Genomic DNA, 27738 nt, shown 5'->3' with positions numbered 1-27738 from the left:
CCCTTTTCCTCCACTCTGGTTCTAAGATGTTACGTAGTGACCAACAGCAGAATGCGGCCACCTCATTGGTACTGTGTTACGGGATGTGTTACTGAAGTCTACGAAAGATTGCCTTTTATTTGGAATGAATTAGAAGACGATTAGCATGAATACCATAAAATAGCATAGTTAATCTTTGGCATCTGGCATGTTTTTCTGAGAAGGAGAGAAAGATTCTTAGTTAAATATCCAGACCTGGAATTCTTAGCCTACGAGTTCTTCTGTGCTGGAGCTTTTCGTGGTGAGTCTGACTTTTTCTTTGAGAAGATGAAACGTTATATTCACATGCTTATAATACACTGTTATGAGCATCTTTAGGGGGTTGGGTGTTTGGGGCTGCAGTGTGAGCTTTAGTCCTACCTTTACTTAGTGCCATCTATATTTTCACATCTTCTTTTACCCCTTCAACCATTTTATATAGTTGAAGTATACCCTTTGCATTATATATTACATGTTTAAAACTTTGGAAACCTTTTTTTATGAGGAAAGCATGAGTACATATGTGTGTGTTTGGGAAGGAGTAAACAAACGAATACATTAAAAAAAAACCATCTAGGCATAAGTGGCCTTGCATCGCTTGTGCAGCTGCCCTTGAATGAACAAATGACTGCAGTCAAGGAGAAAGCTAGTTGTAATCTGTGTGTGTGTTAGACGTATGCACGATTGTTCTTCATTGGCTCACTGGATGGGCTTCCACGTGCTGGGGAAGCAATGGTTGCTCGGCCTGGCCTTCAAGAGGCTCGCGCTCCATGGACGAAGGCAGAAGCATGCATAAGCCATCCTCATTCCATGAGATGAGCTCTGCACAGCCTTGTGCCTGGACCAGGTGTCTGTAGGGCTCTCTTTAATCAAGGCAGAAAAAGCAACAGCAGCGAGAGTGGAGTAACTACGGCTCTGAGAGCCCCAGCGGAGGGATCCGCCCTTCTCTGATGGGAAAGAGAAGCTCTTCCCTGCCACACAGGGCAGGAGGTCACTGAGGCAGGAGGTGGCACAGCAGGGGGACACCAGCGCATGCCCTGCAGAGGAAGAGGCAAAACAGCTGGGCTTCAGAAGAGCCTGATGTGAGCCCGAGCTGGACTCGCCCCTGGAGTGTCCCATGACACATTTTCATGCAGGAGACAGTGATGCAGTGTCAAAAGAGGAAAAGTCAATAGCCCAATCAAAGCTGCAGTTTTGCAGGAGAAGCTGCTGAAGCACGGAGATTCAAGCTGGGGCGCTGCAGTGAGGTCTCAGCAGCCCTCTGGTCCTAGCCGCTCATAAAGGCATTTGGGGTGCTGCTAAGTGGGGGAGTCACAATGACTAGCTGACGTTAAAGTGCCTTATCACCTGGGGTGCATTCTTCCAATGTGAGGAGCAGATGCATGTTGACGTGTGTCCCCTGGTGTGTGCGTCCCTTGGTGTGCTTGTCCGTTCTGAAGCGCTCCTACCGGACCCAAACTGGCTCACCACCGGGTGTTGTCAACTGCAGCTCTGCTGGGTCCATTGTCTTTGTCTTCTGGAGAATCCTTTGTGTACCATTTTACTAAACATGAGCAAGCACTATGCTAGGCACAGAAGGCATGGAAGGGAGCGAGTCAGCCAGACCCCCGCCTTCAGGGACGTCGCCTTCACCAGGAGGAGCAGGTGACGGATGAGGGAGCACACACGCAAACCCCGAGTTACAGTGCTTGATGGAGTGTCTGGAAATGGGGACCAGGAATCGGCGTCCACTTGGGATGTGCTCAGGAGGGAGCCAGTCGTGAGATGTGGGTGCAGCACATTCCAGGGGGATGCAGAGGCTTGATGGACAGAGCCGAGGGAGGGTCAGTGGGCCCGCAGAAAGATGAGCAAGGGGATGGCGGGGGAAGGGAAGCAGAGAGCAGCCCCACCACAGGCTTTGGTGGAGAGTTTGGCTTTTTAAAAAATGTGATGATAAACCCTCTGATACTTTGCAGCAAGGGAGTCATGTGATCTAATTTTCTTGATAAAAACTCGCCCCGCAACTCTGCGGGAAATGGCTAATGGAGGCAAGAAGAGAGACTCCGAGGCCAGTGCAGTGGGACGGGGGCGGCTGAGGCTCCGTGGATTTAAATGCACCACCGATTTGACCTGGAATCCATTCCACAGCCCCAATCCCTCCCGTCGTCAGCTCTGGCCCCGTCGGGTGCAGCCGCCTGCAGGCACGCATATACGATCTGCTCAAAGAGATGCAGGAAGTCAAACGCTCTTCCAGCAGCTCTCGGCCGTCATGCTGGGTCAGAGAGGAGGTCAGGGGCGTGGGCTGGCTGAGCCCAGAGCTGGCCACAGGTCCACGCCTCCCACCTGCGGCCCAGACAAAGGCAGAGATGGGAGCTGCCCACCTGTACCTGAATAAAGCGACGAGTAAAGCCCGCGGACCGCTGGGGGCCATGTGCTGCTCTTCTACCTGGGCAAGCCTCTCTCCACGGTGACCCGGAAGGGCAAGCCTCTCTCCGCAGTGACCTGGAAGGACAAGCCCCGGAAGAACAAGCCTCTCTCCACGGTGACCCGGAAGGGCAGGTCAAAGTGGCGCCCTCCAAATCCACGCAGAAGGCGGGGGCGGTGGGATTGCGCGTCCTGGCTCCTGGCTGCCGGCATACCCTGCCCCCATCCCGACCTGGGGAAAAGACCTGCGGGCTTGGGACTGCAAGGCAGGACCTGGTGCGCCTCGAAGATCCGGACCCGGTCTGGATAGGAGGTGGGGCTCATCTGGGGGCCATACCCCTGGGCTCCACTCGCCCCTGCCCGAAGGCCTGGCGGCCGGGACCGGGACGGGGACTCCAAAGAGCAGGGGCCCCCAGGAGGCTGAGCTCCTGCCCACTTTCAGGGTGCTCCCCTTCTGTAGGCGAGGAGGTGACATAGGAGGCCACGAAGGATGGGACGCAGACCAGGTCCCTAAGGGGGCATCTCAAACGTCAGAAATCAGCATGGCTCGGCCAGAATACAGGTGACATCAGGGCTGTGTTTCCTCCAGAAGCTTCGTCCGGTGCGTCTTCGGCTCTGCCGGGCGCCCGCGGTCGTCGGTGTCCGAGCCGCGGGGCTGCGGGCTGCGTCGTGTCTCTCCGGCGTCGGCAGCCGCGTCCCCTCTGCACGCGGGCCCCGCCTGGCCTCCGGGCGAACAGTGTGCTCACCTCGCCACCGGCTACTTAGCTCGTCTGCAGCCCTCCCGGCTCCATGCCAGCCGCAGCGGCCGGCCAGGGACCGAGAGCTGCTGTCCTTGGGGAAGGGAGGCCGTTATTTCACCCAGCACAGCCCCGTCTCTGCCCCACGAACCGACTCCTGACGTTTGGTCACAGTGGACACGTAAAGACCGCGTCAGTGGTGACAAAATGTTTTATTCCATCACTTTTCCCCATAACTAGGGAGGAAAATGACGCGGATGGCTGAGAAAAGCAAGGATGTTAAACCGATTGCTTCTCCGATTTTGCTTGCGTTACTTAGCACCATTATTTGTGTAAGCTTCGCGGCAGGAGTCACATTTCATTCTCTTTCCATGTGAATGTCCTGTTATCGCAGAACCATTTGTTGAATTTTTGTTTGCTTGCTTGTTTGTTTTGGGGAAGTACATGGGCCAGGTAGCTCCATTTTTATTTCTAACAGGAAGGTGGCAAACCCTTTCTGCATTGGAGAGAAATTATTTGAGAATTCAATTTGGCAGGGCCCTATGACAAGCTTTTTTCCTGAAAATTTGAGATAGAGCACTTGAATTCAATTCAGCATTTTAATTAGATTCGATAGACATTTATTGAGAAACCGCTAGATGCCAGGCACTGGGCTAGAGTTTGGAAATGGAAAGATAAATTATATCCAAAACAGGTCTTCAGAGAACTCACAATTTAGCACACGAGAGAGAGACAGAAACAAACCATTAAGAAAATGAAAATACAATGTGAATAAGTGCTGCAAAGGGCTATGATTGAAGAACTGGGGTTAAAGGTCCCAAAGGGAAAAAACAGAGACCCTGCGTAGTTTTGGGAAGCCACAGCGACCATTTGAACAACTGACTGTGCCCCAGCCCCACCCGCCAAGTTCCGGCTACCGTGGTCTCCCGCCTGCTCCTCCAGTAGCCTCCAAACCCACCCCCTGCAGCCACGCCTGGACCTGCACCCCAACTCCATTCTCCACCATGCCTTCTCTGCCTAAAACCCCCAAACTGTTTCCCTCCCTATTGGGAATAAAGTTCCTCCCCTTTGCCTTGGTGGGCCATGCCAGACCTGGTCTAGCCCCTTCCCACCTTTAGGCTTCCCCTCATTTCCTTCTTTCTTCCATGCACCGTTCTCCAGCCACACGGCTCGTCGTTCTCCCCCAGGAAACTCCAAGCTCCTTCCTGCCACAGGGCCTTGGCTCCTGCAGTTTCTCATGCTACCTGGTCCTGTCTCTCATCCACATCTCTGCTGTTTGTCCCTGTCCTGGCGAGAACTCATCTGACCCCCTATCTAAAGGCAGTCCGTCATGTTTTTTTATCATATCATATCATATCAGCCTCCAAAGTGTTCTCATATGTTTGGTTGTATTCTTTTTTCTGTGATTGGCATGCAATTTTCTTGAGTTAAGGACCTTGTTAGTCTTAAGCAACGTTTTATCCTTAGCGCCTGTCATACAATAGATGTAAACTTGGACACCGCGGATGATATGCGAGTTCAAAATCTAAATTACCCAAGGTCAAGGCCTCGATCAAAAGAATTTCCAGAAAATACGGAGCAGCCCTGGCATTCCAAGCATCTGCACCCTCTTACTCCAAGCCTTTAAGTGATCTGAAGAGTTAAGCCATAAAGGCCGCAGTGCACAACTGAAGTTTTCATAAAGGACAATTTCACTGTTCTGTTCTTTCCAGAAACCTAGGCTGGTTATTGAACTAGAATGACACAGAAGCAAAAATGAACTTAAAACAATACAGTGTCGCTTTAAAATGAGAACAGACCAAGAGATAAATCTGTGATAATTCTCCTAGCTATAGGAGATAATTATCTATCGCTAGAATAATTCGTGATCATTTGAGTTATTTGAACATAACTCTTCTTTCTCTGGAGCCTTTTTCTGTTCGTCAACAATAAAAGTATCTGTAAGTGCTTTGCAGCTAGACAAGCTTATTATAAAAACATGTCTTGGTTGCTTAAAAATATCCCGTAGTCAGTATTTTTCATTCATCAGTCTCTGTACTGTGTTCTGTTTGGAAGCCTCGTCTTGCTGTCCTTTAAGTTTTTGCTTGAGCATCAAACTTGAATTTTCTATGCTAATCATGTTAAATTAGAGGTTAAACTGAAAAAACTCCTTTGTGTAAAGGTCAGGCTTTTTCTAAAAAGCTTCTGACATTCAAAGTTGAAGAGTAAACAACAAAGAGGATGGTGAGTCGGACAAATGGGCCTTCGTTAGCCATTAGCCTTGGAATGGTTTCCAAAGGAATGCCCGGCTCGGCTTCTCCCCCTTATTGAAGGTGGGTCTCCCTTAGTGGACACACTTCGGAGAAACAGCCTCTCCTTCCTCCCACACTGGCAACTTCCCCTGGAAGTCAGCAGCGAGTGCAAAGAGCCACCCCTGGTCCACACTCCATCTCTCTGCCTCTCTGCTTAATCAGACTTCATCGTTATTCACTTGCCTAATTCAGGAAACATCTAAAGCTGTTTTTCACTTAATCATTTTGACTAAAAAAGCTATTAGACCACTGGAGATTTTTGAAGCCTCTTAAACCGTTTGAGCATAAAATGGTGAATTCTAATAATTATCAAAATAAGATGGAGGCGGACGATGTGGAAATCAGGAAGTGATTTGGGGTGGGAGGAGTGCATGGGGGGCTGGCAGGCCAGTGAGCCAGGAAGCAGGGAGGGGAGAGGGGAGGGGGAGTGAGGAGGGGAGAAGGAAGAGAGGTGGGGAAGGGGGAGGGGGAAGGGGAGGAGAGGAGGGGAGGGAGGGGGAAGGGAGTGTCCACTCCTGTGGCTCAGCCGTGGAGGGCTTTGGCAGCGGGCTGGGGGGCAGCGGGCACAGCTGAGGACACCAGCTGCAGAGCCCGGTGAGGGGCAGTGCAGGACTGTTAGTGGGCCCCAAGGGACCCTTTGGCAGGGGATGGGAAGGCTGTGTCCAGGTCCCCTGGGGGAAGGGTGTGGCGGGTTTTTCCAGCTGAGCAGGAGTCTGTGCACCTGAAGGCCAGGGCACGGCTGTGACATAGCTGCACCCTCACGCCGCGTGGAGAGCTGGCATCATCCGGGGCCACTAGGGACGGTGGCCTTTGAGACTGCATGTCCCCTTGAGTTCTGTGTCCCGGTGCCTGGGGCGCGTGGGTCCCTGCTCCAGGCCAGGTGCTGCTGGGTGCTCAGCCTGCACCAGCGAAGCGTAAGGCTGGCAAGCCTCCCGGTGTCCAGCTGCCTGTAGGCGTTTCTCATGGCCAAAGCCATTCAGGCTGAATCCTCATCTGTAAAGAACATTCTAAAAGCAATGAGGGGTGCCGCGGGAAACCAACGCACAGCAACCAGCACGTTCCTGGGCATTCATGTGAATTTTCAGCATGTGCCAGTGCCGCTTGAAAATGGCCAAGGTGCCCCCACCCCTGTGCGGACCCCGTTACCCCCCAAATGGGCGTATACCAGCACAGTGCTGCCCAAGCTGGCGAGATGAGCTCAAGAGGAAGCCCTGGGGATGCACAGCAGGCTGTTTTGGGGTATATATATTTCTTTTTAACTTTTAAAAATAATAGACTTTGTATTTTAGAATAGTTTAGATTTACAGAAAAAGTAAGCAGATTCTACAGAGAATTCCCATATACCGTCCCCAAGTACACATACACCCACGCTTCCTTCTATTGTGAACATCTCACACTTGTTGGTGAACTCGTACAACTGATGAACCCATGCTGGCATGCTACGATGCACGGAAGTCCATGTTTAGTCCACAACCCCCACTTTGCCTCATGTCCTTTCTCCCTTCCAGGCGGCCACCTCCCAGCCCACACCGCCTTTAGCTGCCACGTCCCCTGAGGTCCCCTTGGGCCGCCTGCCCCGAGGCCCGGCCAGGAGCTGTGCAGGCTGCCCGCCCCTGTTGTCCTCGTCCGAAGCGCCGCTCGGGACTGCGCGATGGGTTTGGGGACAAGACCACAGAGGTGAAGTGTCCTTTTTCAAGGTCATGTCAAACCAAAGCACACACGGTGGACAGGGTCTGTCGCTGCTGGTTCTGCTGTGTCCCTGCGCTGCGTCCCGCCCTGTGCCATGGCCCGCTGGCCGGTCCCACACTGCCCGCGTGGGAAGGAAGCGCGCGGGCCGCACTGAGCGCCTTTGGGGTGCGATACCTGCGTAATTAATTTGGAATTCTGCATGGGAGAGTTGTCTCTTCTCCTGCATTTATTAACTTATTTGATCCTTATTTATATCAGTATGGACCCATACATATTTATTTTACACTTTGGGGTTAAATCCGAAGTGTTGGCGGGCCGCGGTGGCTCAGCGGGCAAGAGTGCTTGCCTGCCGTGCCGGAGGACCCCGGTTCGATTCCCGGCCCCAGCCCATGTAAAAAAACAAACAAACAAACAAACAAAATATAATAAAACAAGAAAATGTTTAAAAATGTTTCCCTTTCTTCCTTCCATCCTTCCTTCCTTCTCTGTCTTTCCTTCCCTTCCTCCCTCTCTCTTTAAAAAAAAAATCCGAAGTGTTTATTTGTCTGGTCGAATTGTTCCAACTTGGACCACTGGGAGTTCTAGCCATTGGCCCCCGTGTGCCTTTGACATACTCCCATCATTCTTTTTTCTTTTTTGTTTTATTTTGTTTTAGTGCTTCCTTAGTTTCTGGCACTATACACTGCTCCAAGGCTCACATTGTCTGTTTCCTCTCCCAGTCCTCGAATCGGCCATTCCTCTGGGAAGTCCTGCTTCCTTTCCTTGGAGAATGGTTTTAGAAACCAGAGTCTGAGTGCTCGGGGTGCCCTTTGCCAGGGCAGTGGCATTGCTCTCAGTGGACAGAGCGAGGAAATAACTGTGTCCGTGCTGCCTGCATGGGCATGTGTAAGTAGAGCTGTGAGCATTGCTGTATGTAGCCACCATCTCTGTATTAGATTCAATGTGAGCCCTCCTGTTGTCTCCCCCTCTACGTCATCACCTCCTGGGGTCTTCTGTCCCCCTCCCTTGCTGAGCTGCACTTCCCACGCCAACCAGGAGAGACCTAGTTCCCTCCAGGCGTCATCCATCCACTTAATCGCTCAGTTCCACCATGTGCATGTACAGCACTGTCAGAATTGTGAACCCTTACCTTCAGAGAAAACAGTTTTATTAACCCGTGGGCAGGTTAATAAAGGTTTTGTCTTGAGTCTTAGAAACTCCATTCATTTCCAAAATTACTTGTCAACACTTTTTGCTCAGCCCCTGCAGTAAGTTCATTTCATATGTTTGTAGTATAGTGAGAGTCTCATGTCACAGCCTGTAATCTACCCTGGGACCCTGTGATGGCATTTACCAAACTATATCACTAATGGATGTGACATGGTTTTTAACTGGACTTCTTTTTTATAGGATATGCATTTATTTTAATGTGCACTAGAAAAAAAATAACTAGCCTATCAATATTATTATTTCATAAATATTATTAGGACAAAGATATATTTTTAATTTTAAAACTGAGCCATTTTAATGAAAATTAACAGTGATGGGGAATGGCTGACATTTGGGAAATTGCAATTTAGTTGACACACAGTGCTCACCTACATCACACCCAACTCTACTTTTAATGCGCTACTGTTTGAGAATCTTACTTCAGTCTCCCATCCTCCAAAATTACATTCTTTGCCATTCAACACAGTAAATCTTTCTCTGGACTTTTGTCTAAGGTAGCTATACTGCTATCTCTGATTTAGTTTCATATGATTTTATCCTACGTGAGGCAACGGTCAATCCATACTTTGGCCATCTTCTCACCCAGTTAGCATCTTCTTCCAATGAGTGCATCTAGAGAACTCCAGGGTCTCCTGGGAAGAAACTGGACTTTGACAGCATCTTCAATGCGTGCTGGTGGCAGTGCTAAAGCTTTGCCAAAACCCAGCGGACCCAGTCCCCGTTGTCGTTATGGAATAGGGACCGAGGAGTCACGATCTCCAAGGGCGTGGCAGGAACCAGGCACCGTGGCATACACGGGGGTGGTGATGAAACCTCTCAGAGGGGTGGCCAAGCCCCTCGCCAGAGCTTCTTATTCAGTAGACCTGGGTCTACCGCATTTCCTACTGATCCCCAGGTGTCCAGGCGGGGCCGGGGGGAAGCAGAGGACACACTGATGCTGCAGATGCTGTCCTGGTGGATGTCACCATCACCGGCAGAATCTCCAAATACATTCTTAGGTGTCTAGATGAAAGTAAACTCGGACCCTGGAGTTTCCTTAATTTTATTGTGGTCACTGATCACAAGGCAAGGTGAGGTCAGTGAGCGAACACTAGCCTGTCAGTTTATTGAAAGAAAGAGCCATCACGGTCCTTGTCATCCCCCCTTCATGGCGACCAGGCTCCATCTTCCGGTGGATGGAAAGTGCTCTCTTCAGGTCTGACTTCCTTTTCCACAGGACTGTTGCTGGTACAGGTCACAGTGTCAGAGGGAGGAAGTCATTTGGGACAGAAAAAAAAAGGAAGAGAATCTGTTTCAATTTTTTTTTTTTAATTTTGTCTAGTTTGGAAACATACCTCAAATTTGCTCTACTGGCTCATTCGGTGGGTGTTTTAAAATATGAATATCAAAATCTTAAAGAAAACTTGTATTCTGAGACAAAGTAGCCCATTTTTCAGGAATCTGTCTTTATGCTACAATATGAAATATGGGAAACAATTGGAAACAGATATCATCATTTCAGCATTACTTAAGAGTGAAAGTTGGGATTCCTCTAAATGTTCAACTTTAGGGGAATGTTTAAATATATCATGTCAAAAACAGTGGATATCCTGTAGCTCTTACAAGTAAAATGTGTAAATGAAAAAGACAGTCCTTAGATAGCACATAAAAAATAAGAGCAAATAGTAACATTTTATTAATGGTTTGAGTCACAAGTAGGTAAAAGTGCATAAATATTAGAGTAGCACAAACATGCCAATGTGAAAGGCATTTTTCATGAGCTAAAGAGGGGACCCTGTGGGGAGACAGTGGATGCAGAAGACCTCAGCTCTCAGGGGCTCGAGTGCTATACTCACTGCTGACCTCCAGAGGTGGGGGGTGTGTGTGACCTGTGAGGTGGGGTGAGTGTGTGACGTGTGAGGTGGGGTGAGTGTGTGGCCTCCTGTGGAATGGGGTGATATTAGGATTTCGCTACAGTGATAAGGACTCAGTGAGAGAAGCAGATCCAGCCTGGGGATTTCAAGCAAAGGGCATTATAACAACAGGGGCTGTGTCAGTCGGGGTCCTGCAGAGAACCAGTTTTAAAGACACATACGCACGCACATGCACGCGCGCGCGCGCACACACACACACACACACACACACACACACACACACACACACACACACACACTGTTACATGACCGTAGGGCTGACCAGTCTAAAGTTCACAGGCAGGCTGGCCACTCAAGGGGAAGCTGCAACTTGAGTCCAAAACTATAGGGTTGGTGGCAGTGTGAATGCTGCAGCAGCAGGCAGTGTGGATGGTACAGTGGCAAGGCAGTGTGGACAGTGCAGTGATGAGGCAGTGTGGATGGTGCAGTGGCGAGGCAGTGTGGTGGTGAAGCAGTGTGGACAGTGCAGTGGCGAGGCAGTGTTGTGGTGAAGCAGTGTGGACAGTGCAGTGGTGAGGCAGTGTGGTGGTGAGGCAGTGTGGAGAGTACAGTGGTGAGGCAGTGTGGATGGTGCAGTGGTGAGGCAGTGTGGACGGTGCAGTGGTGAAGCAGTGTGGATGGTGCAGTGGTGAAGCAGTGTGAATGGTGCAATGGTGAGGCAGTGTGGATGGTGCAGTGGTGAGGCAGTGTGAATGGTGCAGTGGTGAGGCAGTGTGGATGGTGCAGTGGTGAGGCAGTGTGGACGGTGCAGTGGTGAAGCAGTGTGGATGGTGCAGTGGTGAAGCAGTGTGGATGGTGCAATGGTGAGGCAGTGTGAATGGTGCAGTGGTGAGGCAGTGTGGACGGTGCAGTGGTGAGGCAGTGTGGACAGTGCAGTGGTGAAGCAGTGTGGTGGTGAAGCAGTGTGGACGATGCAGTGGTGAGGCAGTGTGGCCAGTGCAGTGGCGAGGCAGTGTGTTGGCAAGGCAGTGTGGACGGTGCAGTGGCGAGGCAGGCCATCCTCTCTGGGAACGGGCTTTGGCTGCAGAAGGAGTACCCTACTGTGAGACCACGTCCCGCCAGCTCACCCCCTACCTGCCCGCCCTCCTTGCCCCCCCCGCCCACCCGCCATGGCCAGAGGAGAAGGAGTGGCCCCCGCTCCCGCCCACCCTCCAGCCTAGATGGGCACACCAGGTGGAAACGGGGTCTTAGGGATGCCTTCCAGGGCCACCCAGCCCCTGTGATTGAAGGGGAAAGCCCAAAGGTCATGGGAATACATGCTAATCCCTTACAAAACTCAAAATTTAAAAGCCCAGCACATAATCTCATAGGGCTTTTGTGAGGATTGGATGAGCTGTGGCACATAAAGTGAGAAGAGAGCATGTGGCACGTCTCAAGTGTTGAGTGAGTTTGAGTGTTCTTGTCCTCGTTGGTGACGACAAGGTCTCAAGGGAAGGCGAGAATATGAGTATTCTGACTGCACAGTAATTTTCCTAAACCATCCAACTTCTCTGTAGTAAAAGCTTCAGTAAAATTAAGAAAACACCAACATAAATGCTGGGAAATATTAGGAAGTGAAGCTTTCTGTGGGTGCCTGTATAAAACATCAGTGTATAAATATCAGCCTGTACAACAGCACATTAAAAAAAACATAAGTATAGCTCATAAGCAAAATATGTTTTTTACAGAAACCAAATAAATAAGAGCTTCATCCTTGAAATGTTTGAACTTGAGGTTAACATATATCATGAGCACAGTCCTCTTCAGCTTTGCAGCTCACAGGAGTATGCAGACTCTCTTTCCTAAGATTCTTATTCTGGCTATTGAGTGAATACTGAATCAAAGATTTGTTCCTGTGATTCAAATCTAATTATTCTACCTGCTGTCTTCCAAAAATAAAAAATGCTTCCAATTCCTATGACAACATCCTGGTAAAAATCCGAAAAGGCAAATGACTAACAGGAAGCACATTAAATGTACCTGGAACATAATGAGTTATAAGAAAATAGAAAAAGAAAAAACCTAATTTTTCAGTGAACAGATAGACAAATCCAATTAAAGGACTAATTAAAATATCGAGGCAGAAAATGTTGTTTTTGTGGCAAAATCATGTAAAAGACCTAGAAAGCGTGATCCTTCCAGACCAAATCTTAAAATGAGACCTACTGCCTGTACATCTTTAATGTGACATGAAATCTATCGAGTTATTATTGCCATAAATTGTTAATAATCTGAAATACTGTAACTTGATATCTTAATTAAAGAATATTATTAGAATGACTCAATATCTGAGCTTCGCTTTCCTTAGGGTATTAAAATAATTCATTCAAATACACCAATTATGATTGTCTGATTAAGTGGAAAATAATTTATTTAGGAAGTAACCACATTCGTAATGTCCCCTACCCCCTGACGCAGAACTGATTATACCTTACAAACCAGATGTGATTAGCTGGCAGCTTGGAAGAGCTGTCTCATTACTGGCCCGTCATCATGCTCTCCCCTTTCTCAGTAACTGATTAGTGAGTCAATAAACGGCCTCCGCCCTCGTGTACAGGAGCCAGCCTTAGGCTGCCTGTGTCTTACAGATGTCATCTACCGCAGTCATTCATTCTGACCGTCATGAGAAGCAAGAGTAAAGAGGAGAGACTTCTCACTCTTCCATCTTCTCACTATTAGGTAAACAACCACCACCACAATTTAGGTAAAAAGTGAAGTGATGGGAAAGAGGGAACAAATAGCTATTTCCACAAATCCCGTCTTGAGGCTGTGCTTGAGTCTCTTCAGCAGTCGTTGAGTCTCTGGCACTAAAATGTAAGCTGTAGGATGACAGGATCTTACCTTGCTGACCTCTGAATTAAAGCACCTAGAATTGGGCCTCGCAAGTAGTTGGTGCTCAGTAAAGTTTGTAAGATGACTGCGTGGTAGGGGCTGTAATGGGATAACGAGAGGATGGCGAAGAGGACGTGTTCTCGCCTTCCTGGAGCCTGCAGACTGGTCGGAGAAACAGGACTATCGACAAATACACGTAAGGCAGCGGGTGAAGAACTGTTCGGATACAGGGACGGGAAGGATGGAGCAGGGGAGAGGTGAAATCTGATGTCAGGAGGAGGTGGTGAGTTGGGGATGGGGGCAGGGATGTACGCATCTGAAGTCATTAAGAACACATGAAGCCAAAGGGAAGGTGCCAGAAAAAGAACATAACATATGTGAAGGTCTGGATTCTTGGAAGAGCATTGCTTATTAAAAATATGCAAGGGAAGGTGTTTGCATAACCCATAAATGTTCAAGGTTTCACAGTCAAGAAGTAGAGAAATGAGAACCCATGAGATGGAGCAGATGGATGGAAAGGAGAATACGAGAGATTTAGGCTAAGTAACTTGCCCAAAGTCACACAGGTTGCAAATGGCAGGGATTTGAGCTCATGTCTCTTTGACTCTAAAACCCATAATCTTACACACTAACAGTATACTTTTAGTGGATGTATTTGAGAGCCATCTACTTGGTTCAGCCAGACTTGGAATTATTATATTTGTGAAATCAAATTAGTAATTTGGTGAGCATGAACTCTGAGAGAAAGGAAGCCTGTCGATTGAATGTTTTTACAGCATCCTATTTTCTCCTTAGCTTTTCTCTGGCTCATTGCTTCATTCACGCAGTCAGCCGTCCCTGAACGCTTGTCCAGGGCCTGTGCTGGGCAGTGACTCACTTCTTTCCCTTGGTTGTGTTTGCTGGACAATGAGAAATGTCTTAACCTTTAACTTTACTTTCCCCAGGCTCACCGAAGTGTTAATAGAAGTCTAATTTTACTCATACTCTTTCTTTTTAAATATAGGATGCAAGAGTTGAATAAAAAATTACTTGTCAAGGTAGATCCTAGAGTTCCCCAAAGGGGCAGGAGTCCTTTCATTTTAGGCCTTTAGCAGTCCGTTGTCGACTTTTCTGCTTCACATTATTGATTGGAGAAGTCTTAATCATTAAGACTTTCATTTAGGCAGCTGGTTCTCAAAAGCTATTCCAGCGATTGCTTTCCCTCTAGGGGAACGGGAATAGAGAGTTTACTTTCAATTTTATTTTCCCAAGAGGGCAAGAAGTGTGGTTTTCACATGTGCTCATTTTTATTTTGCCAGTGATTGCCCTATTGGATAGACTCTTCTTTCTTCTCTGTTTGGCCCTGGGAATGCTAATTATTGTCATTTCTTAAGTAGATCCAATTGGGCTGTAGCACGATTGAAGAAATGCATCTTGATCAAAGTGCAAATGACACACAATTCATAATCTGGTTGTCTTTATCACACCTTAGCTTCAAGATACTCCACCGGGGACTTCTTTTAGCCTCTCGGGAGAGAGCAGAATAAAGTACGTGGCCACGCAGCATGACCTTATTTCATCTTCCAACACTGTGACCTTGAATGCATTACTGAATCTCTCCACGCTACATTCTGATTTTCTATGCACCTCACCAGCAGGATTTTGATGGGATAAGATATAGTCCATGTACAGACATGCATATACAATAGCCAGAACATAACAAGTACTCAATAAACGGTGAGTGCTGACATTTTTACCCAGGAACTGTAGGTATTTTTGCTCATTACTGTGGTTCCAGAGGCAACCTGGCGGGACATGGAGAGTTTGGAGAAGGCCAGAGAAGAGACACAGGAGTGTTTAGAAATTAGAGAAGGAGCTTTGAGATGGAGAACTGAAGAGACTGAGATTTATGAGACTGGAGAAGAGAAGGTGAACGGTGATTTAGCAATGATGTTGAACTAATGAAAGTTCTTGTCCTAAAGATGGTAACCAGCCATTGCTGTTTAACTGAATATAAACTGGGAAAATTTGGGCTTACCTTATAGAATTTGGGGGCTAGGTTGGTTAAACTGCTCTCATATTGCTTTGCACACATTGGACTCTTGATGTTGAATGAAAGCATAAATGAATTAATGAGTGAATGTAGACAATTTCCTAGTGTTTGTATTTCTTGAACATCAATATATTACTGAGCAGGCTGGAGAAAATTGTCCTATTTGGAGAAATAAAGAAATCAGAGGGTGACTGAGGAGGGACCTTTCACTGTATCAGTCACATTTTATTTTTAAGCTGGGTAGCAGATTCATGGGTATGTGTTCATGTATTCTTTTAAATATATTGCATACTTCATAATCAATTTAAGAATAACCACAGCCCCCTAAAATAGATTTCAGGGGTCTCAGAGGATAAAATCCTTTGGCAATGAGACTTGGCAATGTGAGAGAATAAAAGGAGAAAGGGATGCCAGAGTACCTGCTCTGAAAGCATCTTGGAACACACACTCACTCCCCAGGAGCTGGAATGTAGGAAACTGGGCCACATTCGTTCCTATGTGCTTTTGTGGCTGCCACCTGGGCATGGAGGCTGCAGAAGAGGTGACATGGTCAGGTTTGTGTGTCAACTTGGCCAAGTAGTGGTACCTGTTGGTCTGGTTGGACAAGTGCTGGCCTGTCTGTTGTGATGAGGACATTTCATGGAATTACATCATGATCATGTCGGCTGCATCCACAGCTGATTCCATTTGTAATCAGCCAAGGGGCGTGTCTTCTGCAATGAGTGATGCTTAATCTAATCACTGGAAGCCTTATAAGGAGGATTCAGGAGAGACAGGCTTTCTTCCTGCTTCGGCTGGCGAGCCTCTCCTGTGGATTCATCCAGACCCTCCATTGGAATCGTCGGCTTCACAGCCTGCCCTGCAGATTTTGGACTCTGTGTTCCCGTGGTCACGTGAGACACTTTTATAAATTTTATATTTGCGAGTGTTCCCTGTTGATTTTGTTTCTCTAGAGAACCCTACCAATACAAGAGGCATGAGGGAAAGTCACTCTGCAGGAGACTGCTCACTGCTCCTGACATGTGGCCCACCAGGAAAATCTTGGGCTTGTCGTGGACACTTTCCGTAAGGCTGTCATCTCACATTTTCCTTTTTGTATCTCGTTGGTCTGCGGTAGCAATATCTGCTATCATGACTATATTTTTTCTATGAAATTAACAAAATTTTAACTAGTGCTGAGAGCTAATTAAGTGTTGTGCGAATGAAGACTAGGTCATCCCTCCGTGTGATAAAAAATAAAATTGTAAAGAAATGCAAACAATCAATAGTTTTAAAAAATTACTGAGTCAAATGGACAGGCTCTCCTTGCTGTGTCTCCACTGGTCGGTTGCTTATTCCTTTAGCTCCAATTTGGTTCCTCCCCAGGAGTCTCTTTTTGGAATGTTTCATTTCGTGATCAAAATGCTCATAAGTCACGAGAGGTTGTTGTGGATCCTGAGCTTTCATGAATGGAAGACCAGAAAGGGGCCAGCTCTGCCTTCCCTCCCTCCTTTGAGTTGTGAACCCCTTGAAAAGGCTGCCTGCATGTGGCTTCCAGCAGGCTGCCCTTTCCTTCCCGCAGATCCCAAGCAAAAAATCTCTTGTGGCTATTCTGATCATGAGACCCCAAGAGTGGAGGTAGTAGGGCAGTGCGCCTTCATTCTTTTGTTCAGCTTAAATCCATTGGCCCCCATTTTCATTGCCCTGGGTTAGGTATAGAAGGATAAACAACTAAAACGCGGTCAGCGTCCTCAGGTGTTCATAATGGAAGGTCAAAGTTGCCTCTGGAGGGTAGGAAACAAGTACATCAGTCATTATGGTAGAATGTACTAATATGTACGCGATACAAGGGTGCCACAGGTAAGAAACAAACACAAAAGAAAATGCTTGGAAGAAAAGTGGATTTACTACCTCAAATAGGCAGACATCTCGGGGTCTCCCAACTGGTTAACTTAGCACTTAAAGCAAGGCCAGTTTCCTTCCATCCTTCTACTCTGCCATCTCCAATCTCTTCTCTCCAGCTGACTCCCCTCATGTCAGAGTCGCTGACAGTTTCCTGGTATCTCTTTCTTACATACTGACATTCAGAAGCAAAACGGGATTACTTCTTCCTTGAGTCTCCTTTTAAGAGCTGAGAAACATCTCCCACAATGCTTACCCACACCCAACAGATTGCTGCTCAGATTCCATTGGCCAGATTTGCCTTCCACTCCCCCTGGCCCAGGTGACTCCCCGTCACCCTGGGACTGGCCGTGCGCACCCCCAGAGTGCAGGGAGAGAGGCTGCCTGGGGAACTCGGGTTCTGTTGCAAGGAAAAGTGGGGGCGGGAACTGGATGAGTGACCCATGCTCCCTGCTCTCTACCTGCAGAGGTGCTCGCAGGCTCTCTGCATCTCACAAGACAGGAAGTCCTGGATGGGATCTTACTGACGTTTCATTCCTCTGAAGTTCACAAACTGATAATTACAGTGAATTCTTTCTCTTTTATAACCAATATTTTTTTGTTTCTAATAATAGAAAAGGTCAAACTACTTTGGGGAAAAAATTTTAAGGCTTACAAAAAAGAAATAAAAATAAACTAATAAGAAAAGGGGTTTATAAAAATAAACACCCTCCTGGGATTTTTGTGTTTCTCTTCATTTTCTATAGATTACAGAAGCATATAATCGGTCGAGCAGTTCTGTTGTGTGAGCCATGAGCCTTTATTGCTCTATTACTCAAATCACCGTTATGCGGGAGCAGAAACAAAATCTTGACCAGTTGCATTAATCTAAATCAGCTCCATGTTTTCTTAGTCAGTGCAGGCTACCCTCAGGCAGCTCAGGGCGTGCTCCTTCTCGTTTCCTAGGGATTCCTTCAATCCCCGGAGTCACGGGGAGATGGAAGTGGACATGTGGACTCTCGCCACCCTCTGTCCACATCTGCAGCTAGATCTGCAGCTGGGGTTTGCTGCGAGCAGGGACACCGCATCCTCATTGCCTCAGCAAGGCCTTTGGGGTCAGCTGCTGTCTGGTCTGTCTCTGCCAGGGTCACCCTGGGGACGGGACGGTTGGCTCAGGCCCCGCTGTGCGCCCCCCCTAGCTCTCTCTCTGCTCCGTCTCTGGGGGGCTGTGCGCCTGGGGCCTACTTGGGGCTCATCCGTGGTGATGGGGAGTGGCAGCTCTTCCCCAGGCCCCAGGACACACCAGTGTGGACGCCCCCTTCTTCACCCCACCCCCAGCTCATCTCCCCTCACAGCCTGGAAAACTGTGTCTGGTCTGGACCTGAAGCTGAGGGCGGGGGCACGGGAAAAGCTGGCTCAGCTGATGTCTGACTCTCCTGTATCTATTCATTGTGTCCAGAGTCTTCCAAGGCCTTTGCTTCTGATATTCATAAGAATTTTAAGAAAATTTCAAAAGCCAATTTTCACTCTAGCCATGGTCTATTTTGAAACTCAAAGATGGAAAATATTGTATCTTGAAAGCTGATGTGAGACCAGAAAGAAGTAATAATAGCTCATGGAAGAGATTATTTGAAGATAAACCAAATATCGAAGAGAGAAGGCAAAATGAAGACCTCCATTAACGACGCTGAGGCCAGCTGATGGTTTGACCACTTTTTGGCCTTAGCGTCGCTGCTCAGTGTCCCAGGTACCGTCCATCATGGTCAACGGGACAGCATTACGTTCTAAGCTAAACTTGCTTTGGTGATAATCATGCCACATTTTACCACTCTTCATTTCTCTGATCTAAGTTTCCTGTATCTGAAGTTCACAAAGTGGTCACCATTATTTTCTGTGGGTAAGTAAAGCTCCCTTAGAGGACACTACTGAGCAGTGCCTTGAATTCCCAGGTGGTATCGGCGGGAGGAGGTTAATGAAGTATTTAGATGGACTCTACTGAAGCATGGACTTGTCTATTGTAAAATTGGACATTAAACATTTCAGCGATGGCTTTGTTAATGAGAAGTTAAGGTTGTGGTGGTAAAAAGCTGTCCTGAGATCCCCACCTGCAAGGCCCATCGGTTCCAGTGAAACACTCACATGTGCAGCTGAAGGCAGCGTTGGATAAGCTCTTTGTCCCTTAGGGCAAGTTTTGCAGAGCTGCTCCACTTTTCTTTGTAGACAGATACTCTGCTTTTTCCATGATTAGATTACAGAGTCAACACAATATAAGGTAGCTACAGACGAAATACTGAATAGGATTTTGAGGGCTGAATTAGAGAGCTTGTGAATTTTTGACAGAGAGGCATGAATTCGCACCAAGTTTCAGACAAAGCAGAGTATTTTGGATTCATGGCACAGTGTGCTTACCTTTGGAGGTGTGAGATCTGGGCCGTCTGTTGTCGCCAAGTTCATTCCTCTGAATCAGTGACACACGCTCCAAAAAACATCAAGTGACAGCTCACAGTCACCAATGCACACAGGGTTCCTGGAGCAGAGCCAGCGCTCAGGAACAGGAGCTGAGTAAATAAACTCCGCTGGGCAGGCCATGCACCGAGAGTGGACCAGACGAAGCTGTCAAGGCAGTTCCTGGACATATTGCTGTGGCTGAACAGATGGCAGGCAAGAGAAGTGCTTCAAGGAGCTCCTGAAGCACCCTTTCAAGTGACAGCGCACATCCTTTGACAGTCCTGAAGCGAACGGACCATGGGGATGTGTCATCATTTGGGAAGGAAGGTTTGGGTTCACAGGGGACCTGGGCAAAGGACGTGGAAGGGTCACTCAGAAATGGGCAATGGATGTGGAGGAGACCCTACAACTGGCCACCAAGGGAGAAGAGAGACCATCATCTCCAGGACATTTCCTGGGTCAGGGGTGCAGCAAGGGTAACTTTGTCGCATCTTAAGGGCCCCTGGCTGTCACAGGACCCTGTTTTCCAGGTCATCCTGATGGGAAGAGTCCTCGAGAGGAGAAAGCAGCATGTACATGCGAATACTTCTGACCCAGAGTGTGGCGTGAGGCTGAGCCCACAAGGGACGATGAGCTAGAGAAGCTGTGGAGCTGGAAAATCATGAGGCAGAGGAAAGTGATTTAGGGTTGGTAAGAGGACGGAGCGATGTTCTCACTCTTTTACAGACTCTGCTCAGGCCCAGGGAGGAGCAGGAGAGTGCAAGCCCAGCTTTGAGAACTCAGAACTTAGACTTGCAGGGAGTGCTCTTTTGCCTGCTCCCCAATGTCCTCTCTTCTTCCCCCTTGTTAACAGAGCCCTTATTTTGTTTAGGTTTCCACCGTCTATCCATGAATCTGACCACATGGGTGATAACCTTTTCCACAGTGCAAAGGTCAATCCCATAGTCATATGCCAGGCCCCTGCCAGACATTGGTTGGCAGTGGAGTGGACGTGCAAATGGAATTCTGGCCAATGGAAGCTGATGGGCGATCTCTGGGATGGGGGTGGGGGAGAGGTGTGACTATCCCAATAACGCCTGGTGCAAAAGAGGCCAGCCGCAGTGGGAGCTGCCGGCCTAGGAGAGGCATTCCAGAAGAAGGAACAGTGAAGACAGGGAACTCGGGAAGAAAAGGGCAGGTAAGGCGAGAATCTTCTAGGAGGTCAGAAATCACCATGAACTGGGTTGGGAGGAAGCCCAGTAGTGTGGACAGAGGGAGCCTGAGGTGACTCAGGGGCAGAGAGGGACTGTGGTCAGCAAAGGCACTGATGCCCCCCTGGGGAGTCTGGATGTCATTCATTATGCTTCTATTGAGTTTCTCTCACACGCCCAGATCCAGGAGTGCAAAGACAAGGACAAGTTCTTCCCCTCAAGGGGGCCTGGACCAGTGGAGGAGACGCACGGGAGGCAGGACCGGGAGCGGCGTGGATCAGCTTGCTCGCCCCAGCTTGGGCATCTTCCTGGTCTTAGCCCGCATTCTGGTGGGTGCGGACGTTGTAACTAAGACCTCCCCAGATGGGACTTCAGTTAAGGTGTGGCCCGACTAATCAGGTCAGGCTTTAACCTGAGTGGTGGAGTCCCTTATAGACAGAGGGACAGACTGAAGAGAGGCCGGAAGGTCAGTAGAACCTGGAGGAGAAAGGAGAAGAGCCAAGGAAACCCCAAAAATGGCTGGGCAGCAGGAACATACTGACCACAGCAGGAAGCAAGTTTTCTAGTCTTTGGAACAGCTAACCGAGAAATTCCTCTTGCTAAACTAACCCACCGTTGGGCACTTTTTGGGCAACTAGGAAATTAAAATGGAAAGCTAACATTTAGAGAGCCCTGACTTCATGCCAGCACTCTACATACACCATGTCATTCATTCCGCATCACGTTCTGCAACGTGAGACTATTACACCAGGTTTTCAGTGAGGAATGGAAGTGCAGAGAGGCCACGTAACGTATCCAAGACCTCACAGCTGAAAGGTGCGGGAGTGTGAGCTCACAGCAAACCTGTGAGATTCCAAGGCCAAGGCAAGAAGTTGGAAATGTGGAGGCTCCAGGGAATGGGGCTTAACTCAGCCTGGGGTCAACCTGGACGTGCCTGAGGAAGGGCAGTGCAGGCGGAGGGAGCAGGATGGGTCGGGTGGGGAGGCCGGAATCGCCTGGATCAGGTGGGGTGGGCAGCGAGGGGCTGTGCAGTAGGTTATGAGGCAGCGGGGGCCAGCAGAGAAGCCCGAACATGGAAGCAGGGCTACGTCACCTTTACATTACGAGACGGCATGTGTTGCTTGCTGGCTCTAACGTGACCAAAAGACATTTCAACCATATACCGGCTCTCTCCTCTCTTGGTCTGTCAGCTTGTGAAGGGACAGGAACTGGGCTGGTTTCGCTCACGCTCTGCCCAGTGCTTCCCCCGAATAGCTGCTCTCCTTGGAGACGCGGTTCTTCCTGCTAGTCACGTAGTAACAGCAGCTCTGCCTAGGGAACTCACAGCAGCTAAGAGGGACAAGATCTAAAAACCACGCAATAGAAATACACTGCGGGCATAGTGGAGGGAACCATCGCTGTGACGTCTGCCTGGCCGGCGCGGGAAGGTGGTGACTTCTCTGTGCCTGACCCAAATAGGGTCATTAAAATGTTTGCTGAATAAATCAATGTCCACAGTGGCTGAGCATGCTGCAGGGCGGGTGGTCCGGGAGCAGACCCCTGGCACTCGTAAAGCAGCGCCCCGCTGCAGGGGGTTGTCGGCAAAGGTATTTTCTCCCTTGATGAAGGGTAAACCACTAGGTAAGATGGGGTGTTTCATATTCTCAGCCGTCTTATTTTTCTTTCTTTACTGTCCATATTTGAAGCCAAGGTCCATTTTGTGGTGGAAGGTGGGTCTTGCTGGCCGTCCGGTTTTGGCAGTAAAGAGACAGAAGCCTTCCCGGGCAGATAGGATGCGATTCACCGAAGAATGGCCTCGCGGTTGTGAGAGAAACACGTGTCTGTCGTGGCGTGCTGCAAATGTCAGGCACGGGCCCCCCTTTCCCTCATGTTTGTGATTCACGGGGCCACGCCCCCGGCCATCGGAGCGGGTTTTTCAGCGGCAGCAGCAGTTCCATCGAGGTAGGTTCTCCGAGAGCGTGTCAGGATGCAGGCTTCCGTGACCGTCCACTGTTCACGTTAGCAAGGCAGCCGTGGCTCAGGTGCCGTGGTTAGGAATAGAGGTGGTTTCAGGCAGTTGCATCCTTTGCTTGGAGAGAGCCCAGACACTTTTTATCTCTAGGTATCAGCTGACGAATACTTAATGGACTGCCTGCTATGTGCCTGACGCTGTTAATTACAGTTTATTTGTCGTGTTAAAGCTCGAGGCCTTTAAAGTCCTGGTTTGTCCTGTGACTGGGAGGCAGCCTCTTCTCTTACCATTCACGATTCACTTCTTGTCGCCCGTGACCTTCTGTGGGGTGGGATCTCAGGTTCAAATCTGCCCCCATCCCACCCCCCCAGACGCCCCATCTGCTCCTCCAGGGATCACTTTTACTCCCCGGATGCAGCGAGCCCCGAGGGTGAGTCTGCTGAGCTGTCACGGCTCCCTCGACACCCAAGGCAAGAGGAAAGGGAGCCGCGCCAGCTGCTGTGCGTCCGTCAGCCCTCCCGAGCACAGCTCGTCCCGGGGGCGTTCTAGCAGGGGCACAGCTGTGCTCACCAGCTCTGCACACCTTATTTAACGGCCTGCGTCCATACTTCTGAAAACTCTGGCTGCAGAAGTGTACGTTCGCGCCTCCCTGCCCCCTCTTCTCACCATATAGTTGACCTTTTTACGGACAAGTGGCTTAGCTGGTGAAGAGATATGTCACAGAGTAGGTCAAAATATCCCAGGCCAGCAGCGACCTAATCGCATATTTGTGAGACAGTCACCACCGCGAGCAGGTGACCTTTCACATTCACTGGGCGGAGTCGTCACTTACGTGTAGTGACAGCGTCCACGCTAAGTGTCCCGGGTGATGGGTTTTAGGGAGTGACCCGTCTGTAGCTGCCCTGCAGGTGCCCTGGGCAGTTGCCCCACTGGCCCCGCCACCACTGCTCGGCACACGCGTCGGCCTTGGGAGGCCCTCGGGCTGGGAACAGGGACGAGACGCTCTCCTGGCCTCCCAGCCGTCAGCTGGTAGCAGGCGGGGAGAGTGACCATCAGAGCCAGGGTCCCCAGCGCACAGGCCGTGGTGGCGGGTAGACAGCGGCCAGCGGGGCCCGGGGAGCTAGGCCAGGTGCGTGAGCTCCGGGCTTGGTTCCCACACCTGCGCCCCCAGGCGCCCTTGGCTGCCCTGTCCTGCCTCTTCCCCGCCAGGGTGGCCGCCAGCTCCTGCAATGCCACTTGTGTCAAGTCCACACTTCCTCGGGGCAGGTGAAATGTCTGGTGTTGCTCACGGAGATGTTCATAAAAGTTAATGTTTTCAAATGTTCAGTATATTAGACTCTTCTCATCAGAAGCAGTCATTGGGGTTTTACTTTCAAATTTGCATGATTTGAGGGAGCTATTTTTTGGTTCTGTTTTGAAAATGATGTTCATTGATATTTTCCAGTCAGGAGGTAGCTACAAGAGGCCGTGCTAGGTGGCCACGACTCCCTGCAGGCAGGTGCCTTCCCCAAGGGGCTTTCCAGGTAAATACCCAGAGGTCACCGAGCAGGTAGACACCAGAGGTCACTGAGCAGGTAGACACCAGAGGTCACCGAGCAGGTAGACACCAGAGGTCACCGAGTAGGTAGACACCAGAGGTCACGAGCAGGTAGACACCAGAGGTCACGAGCAGGTAGACACCAGAGGTCACCGAGCAGGTAGGCACCCAGAGGTCACCGAGCAGGTAGGCCCCCAGAGGTCACGAGCAGGTAGACACCAGAGGTCACCGAGCAGGTAGACACCAGAGGTCACCGAGCAGGTAGGCCCCCAGAGGTCACGAGCAGGTAGGCACCCAGAGGTCACGAGCAGGTAGACACCAGAGGTCACCGAGCAGGTAGACGCCAGAGGTCACCGAGCAGGTAGACGCCAGAGGTCACAAGCAGGTAGACACCAGAGGTCACCGAGCAGGTAGACGCCAGAGGTCACTGAGCAGGTAGACACCAGAGGTCACCGAGCAGGTAGGCCCCCAGAGGTCACGAGCAGGTAGGCACCCAGAGGTCACGAGCAGGTAGACACCAGAGGTCACCGAGCAGGTAGACGCCAGAGGTCACCGAGCAGGTAGACGCCAGAGGTCACAAGCAGGTAGACACCAGAAGTCACCGAGCAGGTAGACGCCAGAGGTCACTGAGCAGGTAGACACCAGAGGTCACCGAGCAGGTAGGCCCCCAGAGGTCACGAGCAGGTAGACACCAGAGGTCACCGAGCAGGTAGGCCCCCAGAGGTCACGAGCAGGCAGGCACCCAGAGGTCACGAGCAGGTAGACACCAGAGGTCACCGAACAGGTAGACACCAGAGGTCACTGAGCAGGTAGACACCAGAAGTCACCGAGCAGGTAGGCACCCAGAGGTCACAAGCAGGTAGACACCAGAGGTCACCGAACAGGTAGACACCAGAGGTCACCGAGCAGGTAGGCCCCCAGAGGTCACTGAGCAGGTAGACACCAGAGGTCACCGAGCAGGTAGGCTCCCAGAGGTCACCGAGCAGGTAGACACCAGAGGTCACCGAGCAGGTAGACGCCAGAGGTCACTGAGCAGGTAGACACCAGAGGTCACCGAGCAGGTAGGCCCCCAGAGGTCACGAGCAGGTAGGCCCCCAGAGGTCACGAGCAGGTAGGCACCCAGAGGTCACAAGCAGGTAGACACCAGAGGTCACCGAACAGGTAGACACCAGAGGTCACCGAGCAGGTAGGCCCCCAGAGGTCACTGAGCAGGTAGACACCAGAGGTCACCGAGCAGGTAGGCTCCCAGAGGTCACCGAGCAGGTAGACACCAGAGGTCACCGAGCAGGTAGACGCCAGAGGTCACTGAGCAGGTAGACACCAGAGGTCACCGAGCAGGTAGGCCCCCAGAGGTCACGAGCAGGTAGGCACCCAGAGGTCACGAGCAGGTAGACACCAGAGGTCACCGAACAGGTAGACACCAGAGGTCACCGAGCAGGTAGGCCCCCAGAGGTCACGAGCAGGTAGACACCAGAGGTCACCGAGCAGGTAGGCCCCCAGAGGTCACGAGCAGGCAGGCACCCAGAGGTCACAAGCAGGTAGACACCAGAGGTCACCGAGCAGGTAGACACCAGAGGTCACCGAGCAGGTAGGCCCCCAGAGGTCACGAGCAGGCAGGCACCCAGAGGTCACGAGCAGGTAGACACCAGAGGTCACCGAACAGGTAGACACCAGAGGTCACTGAGCAGGTAGACACCAGAAGTCACCGAGCAGGTAGACACCAGAGGTCACCGAGCAGGTAGACACCAGAGGTCACCGAGCAGGTAGGCCCCCAGAGGTCACCGAGCAGGTAGACACCAGAGGTCACCGAGCAGGTAGACACCAGAGGTCACCGAGCAGGTAGGCTCCCAGAGGTCACCGAGCAGGTAGACACCAGAGGTCACCGAGCAGGTAGGCTCCCAGAGGTGACAGTCCGTGCAGGGAGTGAGATGGAGCAGGGCTGCAGGGGAAGTCTCCGCCGCTTCCCTCTGATGGGGCCACACTTCCACCTCCAGAAGAAATCCACCTGGGAGTTGGAAGAATATCTGAGAGCTTTTTCAACACCTGTTTATGAACACTCTCATCACCCGGAATCTTGTTAAAATGCAGATTCCGAGGCCGCAGTCTGGGGGATGGGAGACTCCCCACATCTCACGGCCCCTGGGTGGGGGTGAGGCCACGGGGCTGCTCTCGGGATAATCGACCCAGCCCCCTCTCCCCTCTGGGTCCAAGAGCTCAAAGTGCCGCAAGTTTAAGATGTCAGCTTTCTCAGGGGAGGTGAATCCCATGGGCTGCGCCCAGCGTGGAGCCATCTCTCCCACGGGGCTGAAAATGATACTGAAAACAGACATTTTCAGAAGCGCAACCAATCCACCCAGCTTTCTCAGTAGAAAATCTTTGCTCCTTAGAATTACCAGGAAAAATGAGAATGGTCTTCCGCCTTGAACCCCCGGGACCTGTACACCAGGAGTTGAGGCCCTTTGTCCCTGCTTCTTGCTGAACGGAAGCTCGAGGCAGTGGCACGCCTGGGCCTCTCTTTCCAGGACACCTGGCCTTGGTTTAGCATCGAATTCCTCCTGGGTAGCTGCTCATCAGATTTTGTTCTGACCTTGCTTTTCAGGAACACATTTTTTTTCTGCTTATTGGTTTGTTGATTTCTAAAAGCCATCTTTGTTCCATCAATCCCATTCCCAGGGACATATGTTACTTTTATCACCTAAAGAAGGCGGATGCTGAAGCTGCGAGCAGATTTATGTGTTGTGGGGTTTATTTATCTGTAAGGTCGCCAAAACCAAGTCAGCTGAGTGGACTGGAGGGGACTAAAGCAGGGTAAGAACCAAACTGCAGTCAGGAGACAGAGAGCAAAAACATGACAGTTTGAAAGTTGTGTGGAAATGGGCAGCGTCTGCAATAGCTGGACCCGGGGACGTGGAGTGGGCACTACACAGGGGCTCATTTTTATCTGAAGGCGAGGTTTAGGAGAAAGCTGAGGGAAGTGAGTGGTGTCCTGAGCCCTGCTGGTTCCCAACAAATATTAAAACAGCAATTTTCAGAAATAATTGAGCCTGAGGAATAGAGAATGGGTAAATAAACAGAAAACAGTCTTGGAAAATGCAGCACGGAGACCAATTAGTGGCCACTGAAGACAAAATTGGCTAGAAATGAGAAGGAAATTTAGGAAGAGTGGGGGAGTGAAAAGAAAATGTCACCACACACAAGGAAGCAGAAACAACAGGAAAAGAAAGCCAAGACCAGGGGCTTTGACAAGGCAGAACAGGAAGAAGCCTGAGCCGTGAGGGGCTGTGCAGCCGGCGGGGGGGGCGGGAAGTCAGACGTGGGGCAGCAGCTCCCCCGGGGCGCGGTCAGTTTTCATTGCGGACAGCACTCATTTGAACCTGCCGAGAATTCGGGAGGAATTTAGCCTTTTATGTTCAGGACAAAGGACAGCGTTGCCACGCTCAGACCTGGTGACAAGGCAGTTTGGTCCCCCCCTGCCCCACCCCCAACATCCCTCCCTCCAGCACGGTCTTTAAAACAGAACATTTGTGCACGTAGAAACACTGTTTGGGCTGAGGAAAGTCTTTTTAGAGGCCGTGTTTTCAGTAGGCATCAATGAGTCAGATTGCTGAGTGAGATCTAACAGCAAACCTTAACATTTCTGAAAAATGTT

General features: G+C 50.1%; 1 protein-coding gene and 1 long non-coding RNA gene across 4 annotated transcripts in view; one reads left to right on the top strand and one right to left on the bottom strand.

The window, feature by feature from the left end:
• The window catches only part of SLC9A9 (solute carrier family 9 member A9), a 558227-nt gene that overhangs the window by 98976 nt on the left and 431513 nt on the right, over positions 1 to 27738 (top strand). The gene's annotated exons all lie outside the window — the stretch shown is intronic.
• LOC143657689 (uncharacterized) lies at positions 653 to 3331 on the bottom strand. The gene is made up of 2 exons (XR_013162949.1): positions 2385 to 3331; positions 653 to 2213 (listed from the first exon to the last, which is right to left on the bottom strand). It is a non-coding gene; the product is annotated as an uncharacterized LOC143657689 (long non-coding RNA).

Source organism: Tamandua tetradactyla, chromosome 15, assembly GCF_023851605.1.
Source record: "Tamandua tetradactyla isolate mTamTet1 chromosome 15, mTamTet1.pri, whole genome shotgun sequence".
NCBI classification, from domain to species: Eukaryota; Metazoa; Chordata; class Mammalia; order Pilosa; family Myrmecophagidae; genus Tamandua; species Tamandua tetradactyla.
Note: the sequence above shows the minus strand (reverse complement) of the source record. Positions and strands in the feature narration are given on the sequence as shown.